Source organism: Coenobita brevimanus, chromosome 84 (assembly GCF_032717465.1).
Source record: "Coenobita brevimanus isolate Jiangsu-jjx chromosome 84, ASM3271746v2, whole genome shotgun sequence".
Taxonomy (NCBI): Eukaryota; Metazoa; Arthropoda; class Malacostraca; order Decapoda; family Coenobitidae; genus Coenobita; species Coenobita brevimanus.
Genome location: NC_137037.1, coordinates 23,584,627 through 23,595,892, shown reverse-complemented (window position 1 = coordinate 23,595,892; position 11,266 = coordinate 23,584,627). Strand labels below are relative to the sequence as shown.

At 50.2% G+C, this 11,266-nt stretch overlaps 1 pseudogene; it reads right to left on the bottom strand.

The window, feature by feature from the left end:
* Nucleotides 1-7,193: 7,193 nt before the first annotated feature.
* LOC145410097 (uncharacterized) lies at nt 7,194-7,583 on the bottom strand (annotated as a pseudogene).
* Nucleotides 7,584-11,266: the final 3,683 nt, after the last annotated feature.

Genomic DNA, 11,266 nt, shown 5'->3' with positions numbered 1-11,266 from the left:
GTTCAGTACTCAAGTAAATTCACTTCGTTACATTACAATTCTGGAGACAGCCCTTGCATGCATTAAATTGGGACGGTGGTTATTAATGCCAGCCTAGTACAGTATGTGACGGTGTGTGAGACATAGAAGGACTGTTAGGCTTCAGAGGACGGATTGTAATTTAATGCCATGAATTTGGTAAATAAAAAAAAAAATCTTTGTTTTTGCTGTACTTTGATGCCCACATTCTCAGGATTTTTAGCAACAAAGCACATGTCTGCATTATCAAAGGTTGAGCTTGCAGTGGAATATTCGTAACTAGTCTGTGTAAATCATATGTATTTCCTTCTTGCTGCTACGATATATATATATATATATATATATATATATATATATATATATATATATATATATATATATATATATATATATATATATATATATATATATATATATATATATATATATATATTTTACTATTAAAAGACACCTGCTGTAATGAATGAGTTATTGAATACTATATTTAACCATTACAGTTCGGAAAATCTCTTCTGAGCTGAAGAAATGATAAAAAATAAACTAAAAAAAATACCATCATCTGACTGAGTTAGGACTATCATGAAACTCTGTGATTTTAGGGGTTAAAGCATTGGCCAGAGTGACAGCCGTGTTCTTTGTGAGCTTAGATTTTAACATCTAGTCACTGACGTTAACAAGTAATCTCCCTTTACGTGTGCTGGACAACGATTAAGCCTGGTCATAAGTCAGTCGTTCAAAGGAAAACCATTAGTAATTCTAGCTCAGCAAACAAAGGAAGAGAGAAAAAGCTAACATCTCTATTAGTCTTCGTGTGTGTAAAAGCGAGTCAAGAAAATGCAAGCTATTAATCTCAGAAAAGAGTGTTTGGGGGATCGCTGTGTAGGAAATAGGTCACTTCAGAGATCGGATATGTCACGCATACTGAACATTTTTATAATGATAAACAAGTTTCCTTTAACGGTAAGTATTAACTGAACTTATTTCTATTGGAGGCGTTTCTTGATTTCAGTGTTTATCTAGACTGACCGTAAAGTGCTTAGCTCTACTTGAGCAAAGATAGAGGTATAAGCAAGCAAATTTAATCAAAGAGGATAAGAGGAAAAAACATCAGTTACTTAAAACACCACACACTGAAAAACGGACAGAGAAAAAACAATATTTATCTCACTGAGTGTATAAGCGAATAAAGTTAATGCGAGCTGTAAATCTCAGGAAAGAGTACTTTCTGGATGGCTGTGTAAGAGAACATAGGTCACTTCATGTCGACGAGGAACAGAGTGAGTTAGGGGAAGCCGCATCAGCCATTAGGCGAGATTTACGAGTAGTACTTGGGGGAGTTCTCAGGATTAATGGAGGAGGGAGAATGTAAGAGCCGTAGTGTTATGCAACCTATTATTATAAGTACTGCCATTAGTTTTCCTTTTTATCTATCCTGTTTATCCATCTCCTTACTGATGAGGGATATAGATGCAAAGGATGAATTTAATGGATGTAGGGAGGGGAATACTGGGGTGCAAAGCAGGTGTTTTTCGCATATGATGGTCACAGACTCTTGGCACAAAAAAAAAAAAAAAAAAAAAAAAACTGGAAAAGGGAGGTGGACAACGAATATAAGAAAAAGCTAGGTGATAAGTTGTAGCACGGATGCAAAGAACAACAATATAAGCTGAAGTCTACTTACAAGGACAGTATCTAATATACTATAGCAGTAGCCGTGTGTCTGCGTGTGTGTGTAATTTGGGCAGCCGAAACTACACATTCAAATCGCACCAAAATTGGCTTAAAAATCGCAAAAAATTAGCTAATATGAAAAACTTGGGCCCATCACGATTGAAAAACTTTTACTATATTTAATGAGTGATCAAATTTTGACCAAAAAATCGCCGCTTCCGGCGCCCGGTCAGTTGCCGTGGCTGAGTGGTTAATATCTCGGACTTGCATGCAGAAAACTTGGGTTCCATTCCCGAAGCTGCAAATAACACGATCAATTGGTTAGATGCAAAAAATCCAAGTGACAACGTTAGACTAGAACAGCACATAAACGGACCATCATGGGCCTTTTGATGTCTTCTTGACTGACAATAGACAACTTTAGACTAAAACAGCACATAAACGTGACTCGGATTACCTGAAATAATCGCAACACGTGTGCGAAGTGCGAGGAAACGAGTGAGAAGCATGAGGAAACGAGTGTGAAGCATGAGAAAACGAGTATGCAGCGCAAGAGCCCTCTGCAGGAGCAAGTGCGAGAGGCACAAGCACTTGTTGTACAACTATATTGTTCATGAAATATGAGAGTCAACACGGAAGATGAAACTGTGACCTAAGTAAGCCACAGAATAAGAATATGAGGCAAAAGAATTCGGGACGTTGGAAAGTTGAAGGATGGAAAGACCAGTATCTTTTTAGGAGAATATCGTGTGTTTTATAAATGATAAAGTGATGTTGACTGCGCTTTATGGATGCGAGGCATGTGCACCGAGTGATAGGGATAGGAAAAAGGTGAACTTGTTGAAAATGAAGTGCCTAAAATGTCAGTATATATGGCGAGAGATGAATTAACTGAGTGATAAATGACGTACGAAGGTTGTGATGTAGAAACAGGCTTGATGCGATAGAATGGGCCGACAGGGTTATATTGGAGTGGTTTGGCTGTAAGACGAATCAATGATAGGAGACTTATGGAGAAAGTGTACATATTTGAAGCAGAGGGAGTGAGAGGAAGGAGGCCAAGAAGGAAATGGAAGGATGGTTTGAATGACACTAATCATAATTAGACCTGACTTCTGGGCATCCAAGAAGTGACGGATGTATGTAAAAGTGTTATGCTAGGTGTTTTTAGGCCGACTTCTCGTCCCAGAAACACCAGCTATAGAGCCAGGGTCCTCTTTCGAGACCGGACCTAGAACACACAACGAGAAAAGGAGGACATAAAAACTCTAGACAACAACCTTATACGTGAATTATCTCAACTACAACTCCAGTATACAATATGAATGTGAGTTATACACAATACATTATTCAATGTCAAATGTACTAGACAGACTAGAGGGCTGTGACTAGTTTGTATGGTGTTAGTATCGCGCGGGATACTATCCAGTCATAAGGGCACTGAACAGACACTGTGCACAAGGGGAGGTTAGCTTTCACACAGTCTGTTACTTGGGCTCGAGTACACAATCTGAATGTAAGTGTCACGCCGTATACTATGCGGAGGTAGGGACACAGTACACAATATGAATATAGAGACACACAGTACACAATGCAGTCCCTAGAGCACTAGTTCAGCATACAAAACGGGCACTATTTCAAAATATACAGTGCACTGGGCAGTCACTGTTACACTGGGCAGGCTGGAGGACTCCGAATTGGCTACAGGAGCCAGGAGGTCCCAAAGTGTCGGCCAGGTATTGGAGGGGTCCCGTCTGGTGTCCCTTCTCTTCAGGGCCACGGGACAACCCTTAAAGGTGATATCACCCATTGCGGGCTGCGGTTGGGCGTGGTGAGAGGCCCTCTACTCGTGGGGCCTGGCAGGGTAGTCTGGTCCTTGGGGCTCAGGCCAAACAGTGCGAGTAGGCGCACTTGTCTGCGCCCACCCTGGGGAGGAGATCGCCATCATCTAGGGCTGGGGAGGTTGTGCCCCGGGGTTACAGGGGCATCATGTGGAGTCAGGTGTCTGCGGTCTCCCTCCTGTTGGGCCGCCATCAGGGTTGGGCTGCGGCATTGCCTCCAGCAGGAGTCCGTCAGCTGGTCGTCTCCCACGGGCACCGGCTGGATGGCACACACTCCCAGGGACAGCATGGGGCCTCGCCACTCTTCTTCCAGGCAGGAAGGCTCCTCCTGGGGGCTGGCTCTGTGGAGAGAAGAGGGGGAACATCCCGCTCAGTTACAGGAGGGGTGAGCTAAGCATGGGTCGTCCTCTGCCGGGGAAGTCTCAGGGGGTGAGAGACTTTGGTGGTGTTGTCTCTCCCTGGCATCGCTAAATGCTGTTGGGCAACAGGGGGAGGGCAGCTAGAGGCCATCCCTTCCCTGTCGGTGTGGCTAGAGGCTGTCACCGAGGCCTGACTTCCTGACAGGACTGTGGGTGAGGTGTGGCTGGAGGCCAGCACCTGACCACGGGTGCTGCTAGAGGCCGTCACTGGTGTCCTGCAAGAGGAATGACATGAGTTGAGGTGCAGGCGGAGGCTGTCACCTGCCTGCTGGTGTGGCTGGAGGCCGTCATGGTGTCTTACTCCCAGAGGCAGCTGCAGAAGGAGAGGGGGCGTACCTTTCTTTCCCCGAGTGCAGCTGGAGGCCGTCGCCGGTTTCAGCAGAAGAGAGGGAGTTGGCAGCACTTGAGCAGCTAGAGGCCGTCTCTGTTACTGTGTGGCTACAGGCCGTCACTTGGCTTGTGCGGCTACAGGCCGTCACGTTGTGTGTGAGGCTATAGGCCATCAAAGGGATGCTGCTAGGGACTGAATATTCAGCCCCACCTTGAACCTGTCGAGGGCTGGTCTGGTTGGAGGGTAATGTACTCAGACTGCGACATTCCCGCTGGGTCCGTTCCGGGGAATAAGGGAGCAAGGTAGTCGGGGACATAGGTCCATACTGCCTTGGCAACGCTCATGCCCTCAGAGCCTCTCCGTGGTCGCCTCCTGAGGGGGGTGTCACCATGTTCCTGCGGTGCTCAGTTGCCATGGTCGGTATTTCACCACTGTCTTGGGGGTAAAAGGCACATCCCCATAGCTGGAGGTAGTAGGTCTCTGTGGTGGTGGTGCTGTGGGCGGGTGTCAGGTGCTGGAGGAGGGTGGTCCAGTGTGAAGTGGCCAGGTTCGGGTCTGGTGAGTAACATAGGTGACATAGAGGGTGGAGGCTTGATGTGTTGTGTGGAGGAGTCGAAAGAGATGGTGGGGTCCACGGACACATTGCTTTCTTCTGTAGGTTGGGGCCCAGGTGACAAGTTGTACCTTCATGGCTGGTGGTGGTCAGTGTTCAGTGTACCTCAGCTGAATGCTGGCAACCGGTGAAGTGGTGGAGGTTTTATGTGGTCGCTGAGGGTAGGTGGGGCTGTTTTCCCTGGGGATAGGGGTGGGTGGACTTGGTGTAGCATGAGTGTTCTGGGGGTTGTGTTGGGGGTGTGAGGGATAGGGGTGGTTTGACCTGGTTGTTGAGGCGTGGACAGGGGAGTAGGGGAAGGTGTGGTGGAGTATCTGGCTGGTGGGCATGAAAGACGGCCAGAGCAGGTGGTGGTGGTTTTGAGGGTGGGTGTGGGTGGTGAAGTGAGAGTGCAGCCTCATGGTGTCAGGATTGGGCATGATATCCAGGTGTTTGGTGAGGGTGTGTGTGGAGAGCAGGGAGTGCTGCCTTGTGGTGTTGGGGATGAGCGTGATCTCTGGGTGTTTGGCGACGGGGTAGTGTGGTAGTTGTGGCAGACGGTGTTTGAGGTGTGGGATGGGTTGTGGGTGGATGGCGAGGTGTAGTGGGTGGGGGGGATGGTGTGGGGGTGGAGGCAGCAGCAGGTGGCATGCAGGTCTGTGGGTGTGCTACAGGGAGGGGTGGACTTGGGGTCCCTGGGTCAGATTGATGAATTTGCGGCGGTGGTGAGGTGGCGGACGAAGAGGTGTGAGGTGTAACGGGGGAGTGGGCTGGCCGGGAAGGAGTGGGGGAGGAGGAGGGTGTGATGTAGCAGCTGTATGAGTCAGATGGAGGATCTGGGGTGGCAGGTGGTGGTGAGATGGTGTGGGTGATGGGGGGAGTGGCGTGGGGTGGTGGTGGTCGAGGACGGGCGCACATGGTGATTCCGATATGTGCGTGGTGTGTTGTGATAGTCTATGGTGACCTGGTAGGGGTTCAGGATATGGATGATGGTGTATGGACCCATAAAGCATGAGGAGATTTTGCTGGGTGTAGGTAGCTTTGCTACCACTACCGAGTCATCTGGTTTGTAATGGCTGGAGGGAGCAGTGTCCAGCTGAAGGTCTAGAGTTTTCTGTAGATGGTGCAATTGCCTCTTGAGCTGGTGGAGAGAGTCGGATGTGAGGGACGTAGTGGGGGGTTGCAGGTGCTGTCGTAGAGGTAGGAGGAGGGGGGCCTCCCCGAATATCCTTTCATGGGGAGATATAACGTCGTCCTGGGAGCAGGAGTTTATTCCCCACTGAACAATTTTGATGTGGGCCGGCCAGTCCACATTTTTGGTTTCCTCTGCTTGGGTCTGCACCTGGTTCATGAGGGTGTGATGGCTCCTCTCATATATTCTGTTCCTCTGGGGCCAGTATGAGAAGGAGTGTGAGATGCGGTAGTGAAAGATGTTAGCGAGCTCTTGCCATATAGCGCTGGTGAATTCGGGGGCACTGTCTGGGTGCAGGGCTTGAGGAATCCCGAAAAAAGGGAAGACATGACAGACAAGGGCGTCAGCCACAGTGACTGCGTGGTGTTCCTTGGCCAGGCAGGCAATGAGGAATTTTGAATAGATGTCTATGAAAGTGATGATATACCTGTAGCCAGATTTGGGTGGTAGGAGGCCCACTACATTCACAGATAGTAACTGCCAGGGTTTGTGAGTGGTGATGCTCCCCGATGGGCCTGGTGTGCGGGTGGTATCCTTGCCTAGCGTGCAGCCCGGCAAAACTTGGTAACTTGTTTGGCCAGGTTGGAGGCGTTAGGGGTCCAATAGGCATCGCTGAATACCTGTAACAGTTTTTTGATGCCCAGGTGAATAAGTTGTCAGAGTGGAGGTACATCATGGTGTCCAAGGCGGTTTTGGGGTCGAGCACTATATGTCCCGACTGGGTAAATAGGTGGTCGCCCTGCTGGTGGAGTTTAGAGAACAGGTGCGGTGGCATCAAGTGGGGGCGATCTTTGTTGCGCCACTGTTGTAGAGGTTCTGATTTGCTGTGGATCGAGTTGACTGGCAGTCCAAACAGAGCGTCAGCGTTGGTGTGTAGTTTGCCGGGGCAGTAGGAAATCTTGTCGTTCAATTCTTTCAACATTTCCCTCCATCTAATAACTTGGGCGTTGTGTGTGTTAGACTGCCATTGGAGTGATTGGTGGTCAGTGATAATGGTGAAGTTTGTACCCAACAGGTAAGCCCGGAAATGTTCTGGAGTCCAGATGATGCCCAGGCATCCTCGTTTAGTGGCAGCGTAGTTCCTTTCGTCTTGGTTGAAGGTGCAGCTGCCACAGGCGATGATGTGCTCTCACCCCTCCTGGACCTGGGTGAGGACAGCACCGATTGCTATCAATGATACATCGGTATATAGACAGAAGGGCAGGGTGTAGTCAGGGAAGGCAGCAATTGGGGCAGTGATGAGTTTGCTCTTTAGTTCGTGGAAAGCAGCTCTCCATTCTTCGGTCCAGGTAAAAGGCTCGCCTTTTTTGGTCAAGTCATGGAGGGGCTTGGCGATGTTAGCAAACCCTTTCATGAAACGCTGATAGTACGACGTAAGACTCAGGAAGGCGCGGGCTTCGTGAACGTTTTGTGGTAGGGGGAGGTCTGCGATGGCACGCAGCTTGTTGGGGTCAGGTGATATCCCGTCCTTAGAGATGATGTGCCCCGGGATGGCAATGTTCATGCAGCCAGGACGCATTTGGAGGGCCTGAGCTTGAGGCCAGCCCAGTGGATGCGTAGAAAGACTTTCCTGAGGCATTGGAGGTGGTCAGCCCATGTTTGACTGAAAATGATTATGTCGTCCACATAGGCCAGGCAGATTTCCCAGGTGAAGCTGCTCAGGACAGACTCCATTAATCGGGAAAAGGTGGCAGGGGCATTGCAGAGTCCAAATGGTAGAACGTTGAACTCATAGTGTTTCCCATTGCTAGTGGAAAATGCTGTCTTCCCCCTGTCCTCAGGATGTACAGGAACTTGCCAATATCCCGATTGGAGGTCTCAGGTAGAGAAACAAGAGGCTCCATATGGGGAGTCGAGAGAGTCATCTGTCCTGGGAAGGGGCATGGCGTCCTTGGTGGTCACGTCGTTCAATTGGCGGTAGTCCACGCAAAAACGCATGGTGCCGTCTTTTGTCTTGACGAGGATGACAGGGGAGGACCAAGGGCTGGTGGAGGGTGATACGACACCAGCACTGAGCATTTCTTGGACCTGCCAGTCTTCCTCAGCCCATTGCTTTTTTTTTTTTGCCAGGATGGTTGGCGAATGGGTGGTCCTGTGGTAGGTATTTCATGCGTCAGGTAGGTGGTGTGGCCAAAGTTGGTAGGGCTTGACGCAAAGAGATCTTTGAAGTCCAGGAGAAGGCGGTGGAGGCTGTCCCCCTGGTTGGGTGAGAGATGTTCAGCTATGGGGAGGCAGGGTGGTGGGGGAAGAGTGGCGCAGGGCTCGGTCTCCTCCATCTCTCCTACCACTAATCCCTTTGGTAGCGTGAGGAGGGTGGTAATGTTGGCTACGCTGAGTGCTGCGATGTGGGGGAGGGGGAGGAAGGTGGAGGACAGCAGACAGGCGATAGTAGGTTGGGGGAGAACAGGACAGAGGCGCCAGCAGGCCTACTCAGATGTAGCCAAGCCTCATGCTGGGGAGAGATCGTTAGGGCAGAGGCAATTGTCACCGGGAAGGTGGGGTGTGGGTGGTGGGGTGTGGGAGGTGGGATGGAGGGGGAGCTGGGGGGAGAAAGGGGGAGAGAGGGGGACAGTGGGGAGGAGGGGGGGTCTGCATGTGCACAGCGGCTGTGGGAGAGGGGGGTTTTGGGGCTTCTGGAACTGGAGCTGCCACTTGAGGCAATTGATGTTCATGCATAACTTCTGCAGGAGCTCCAGTCCCAGATAACCATCATACGCACGGCAGGTCAAGCCGAATACAATGAATTTGTGCTGAGTAGAGACTTGTTGGTGGGTGTCGGTGCATAGGGCCAGGGTTTCCCCATGGATGGGCAGGGGGTCATATCTCCATCCACAAGATGAGCTGACGTAGGTAAAAGCAGGCCAAAAGCCACATTATGATGGGAGTAAAAATGACTGTAGAGGCAGGATCTGGCCGCTCCCATGTTGACCAGTATCCTCACTTTTACCCCTTTCAGTCTCATCTTGTCGTAGACTGGGGGGCAGTATTTCTGAGAGGTGGCCCCTGCCATCACGGGCAGGTGTGGGGACAGACCTAAAAATCCAGCTGCAGTAGGATCTCGTCTTCCTCCAGCTCCGTTTCCCCGGGGTCGGTGTCCCCGGTTGGTGCATCGTCATCCTCGGGGTCCTCGTTATCTAGTGAAGACACTTTTCATCACCCCTGGGTGACTGGTCTGCACCACGCAGCCTTCAGTTGTTCTCTGATGTCATGGAGTGGACATCTGTGGCCGCAAGTGGAGAATTCCCACTGGTTAATGGAAATTAAATTCTGGTTCTCCTTGGGTTTGGGATGCTTGTTGATGGGGTGCACCCTGGGTAGGTTGGGTGTTGGCGTGGGTTGAGGGCAGTTGCGGTTTGTCGTATGGTGCTGGTCTTTGGGTGGGGAATTTACTGATGACAGTGATCTGTTGCGGGGTGGAGCGGAAGGTTAGGAGGCGTTTTATGAGCTGGATATCTTTATCTAGGTTTCCCGTAGGATCGTGTATTGTAAAATGTTCCTTGACCATACTGGAGAGAACTCTTAGCAGTGTGCTGAATGTGTGGTGTTCCCAGGTTACTGCGTCAGTTTCTGGGTATGTGGCAGTGACAAGTCACCTGGCCCGGATGAGTGTCATCTAGGTTTCCGTCGTAGGTTAAACTGTCGAGTTGCAAGAGTACCACAACTCTTCCTAGTGATAGCTTGATGGCCTGCATCACTGTTTTGGTAAACTTCACCCATGTCAGCTTCAGGATGATCTTCGGTGCAATACTGGCCACTGCTTTGCCCAAGAGGGGTACGGTGACTGTTATTTTCTGTTTGTCATCCTCGAATCCAATATCTAGCAGCGGTTTGATTATGGATAGGTATGTGTGTATGTCATATTGTTCCTGGCTGAATTAAGATAATTGCAGGTGTTTTTTTTGCCATTTTTGCTGGTGTTCCTACTTTGCTCCTCCGTGTATTCTGCCCAGGTCAAGAGCCACCGCTGGCCACCAGTGTTTTGCTAGGTGTTTTTAGGCTGACTTCTTGTCCCAGAAACACCAGCTATAGAGCTGGGGTCCTCTTTTGAGACCGGACCTAGAACACACAACAAGAAGAGAAGGACATAAAAACTCTGGACAACAACCTTACACATGTAGTATCTCAACTACAACTCTGGTATACAATATGAATGTGAGTTATACACAATACACTATTAATTATCAAATGTACTAGACAGACTAGAGGGCTCCAACTGGTTTGTGTGATGTTAGTATTGTGCAGGATACTATCCAGTCATAAGGAAATTGAACAGACACTGTGAACAAGGTGAGGGTAGGTTTCACACAGTCTGTTACTTGGGCATGAGTACACAATCTGAATGTGTCACACTGTATACTATGCAGTGGTAGGGCATAAGTTAGACACAATACACAATATGAATATAGAGAAACACAGTGCACTATGCAGTCACTAGAGCGCTAGTTTGACACTGTGTACAACACGAACACTATTGTCACTATATACACTGGGCAGTCACTGTTACACTGCGCTGGCCGGAGGGCTCCAGCTAGGCTGCAGGAACCGGGAGGCCCCCATGTGGTGTCAGCCAGGTGTTGGAGGGGTCACGTCTGGTGTCCCTTCTCTTAAGAGCCGCGGGACAACCCTCAAAGGTGACGTTGTCTGCTGCGGGCCGCGGTTGGGCGTGGTGAGAGGCCCTCTACTCGTGGGGACTGACTGGGTAGTCTGGTTCTCAGGGCACGGGCCAAACAGTGCGAGTAGGTATGCTTATCTGCACCCACCCTGGGGAGGAGGTCGCCATCATCTAGGGCTGGAGAGGTTGCACCCCGGGGTTACAGGGGTGCCATGGGGAGTCCATCGTCTGTGGTCTCCCTCCAGTCAGGCAGCCATCAGGGTCGAGCCGTGGCGTCGCCTCCGGCGGGAGTCCGTCAGCTGGTCATCTCCCACAGGCACTGGCTGGATGGCACACACTCTTGGGGACAGCACGGGGGCCTTGCCACACTTCTTCCAGGCAGGAAGGCTCCTCCTGGGGACAGCCTCTGTGGAGAGAAGCAGAGGAACGTCCGTCTTGGCTACAGGAGGGGTTAGCTGAGCAAGGGTCATCCTCCGCTGGGGAAGCCTCAGGGGGTGAGGGACTTTGGTGGTGGTGTCTTTTCCTGGCGTGGCTAGAGGCCGCTGCCGAGGTCCCATGGGCAACAAGGGGAGGGCTGCTAAAGGCCGTCC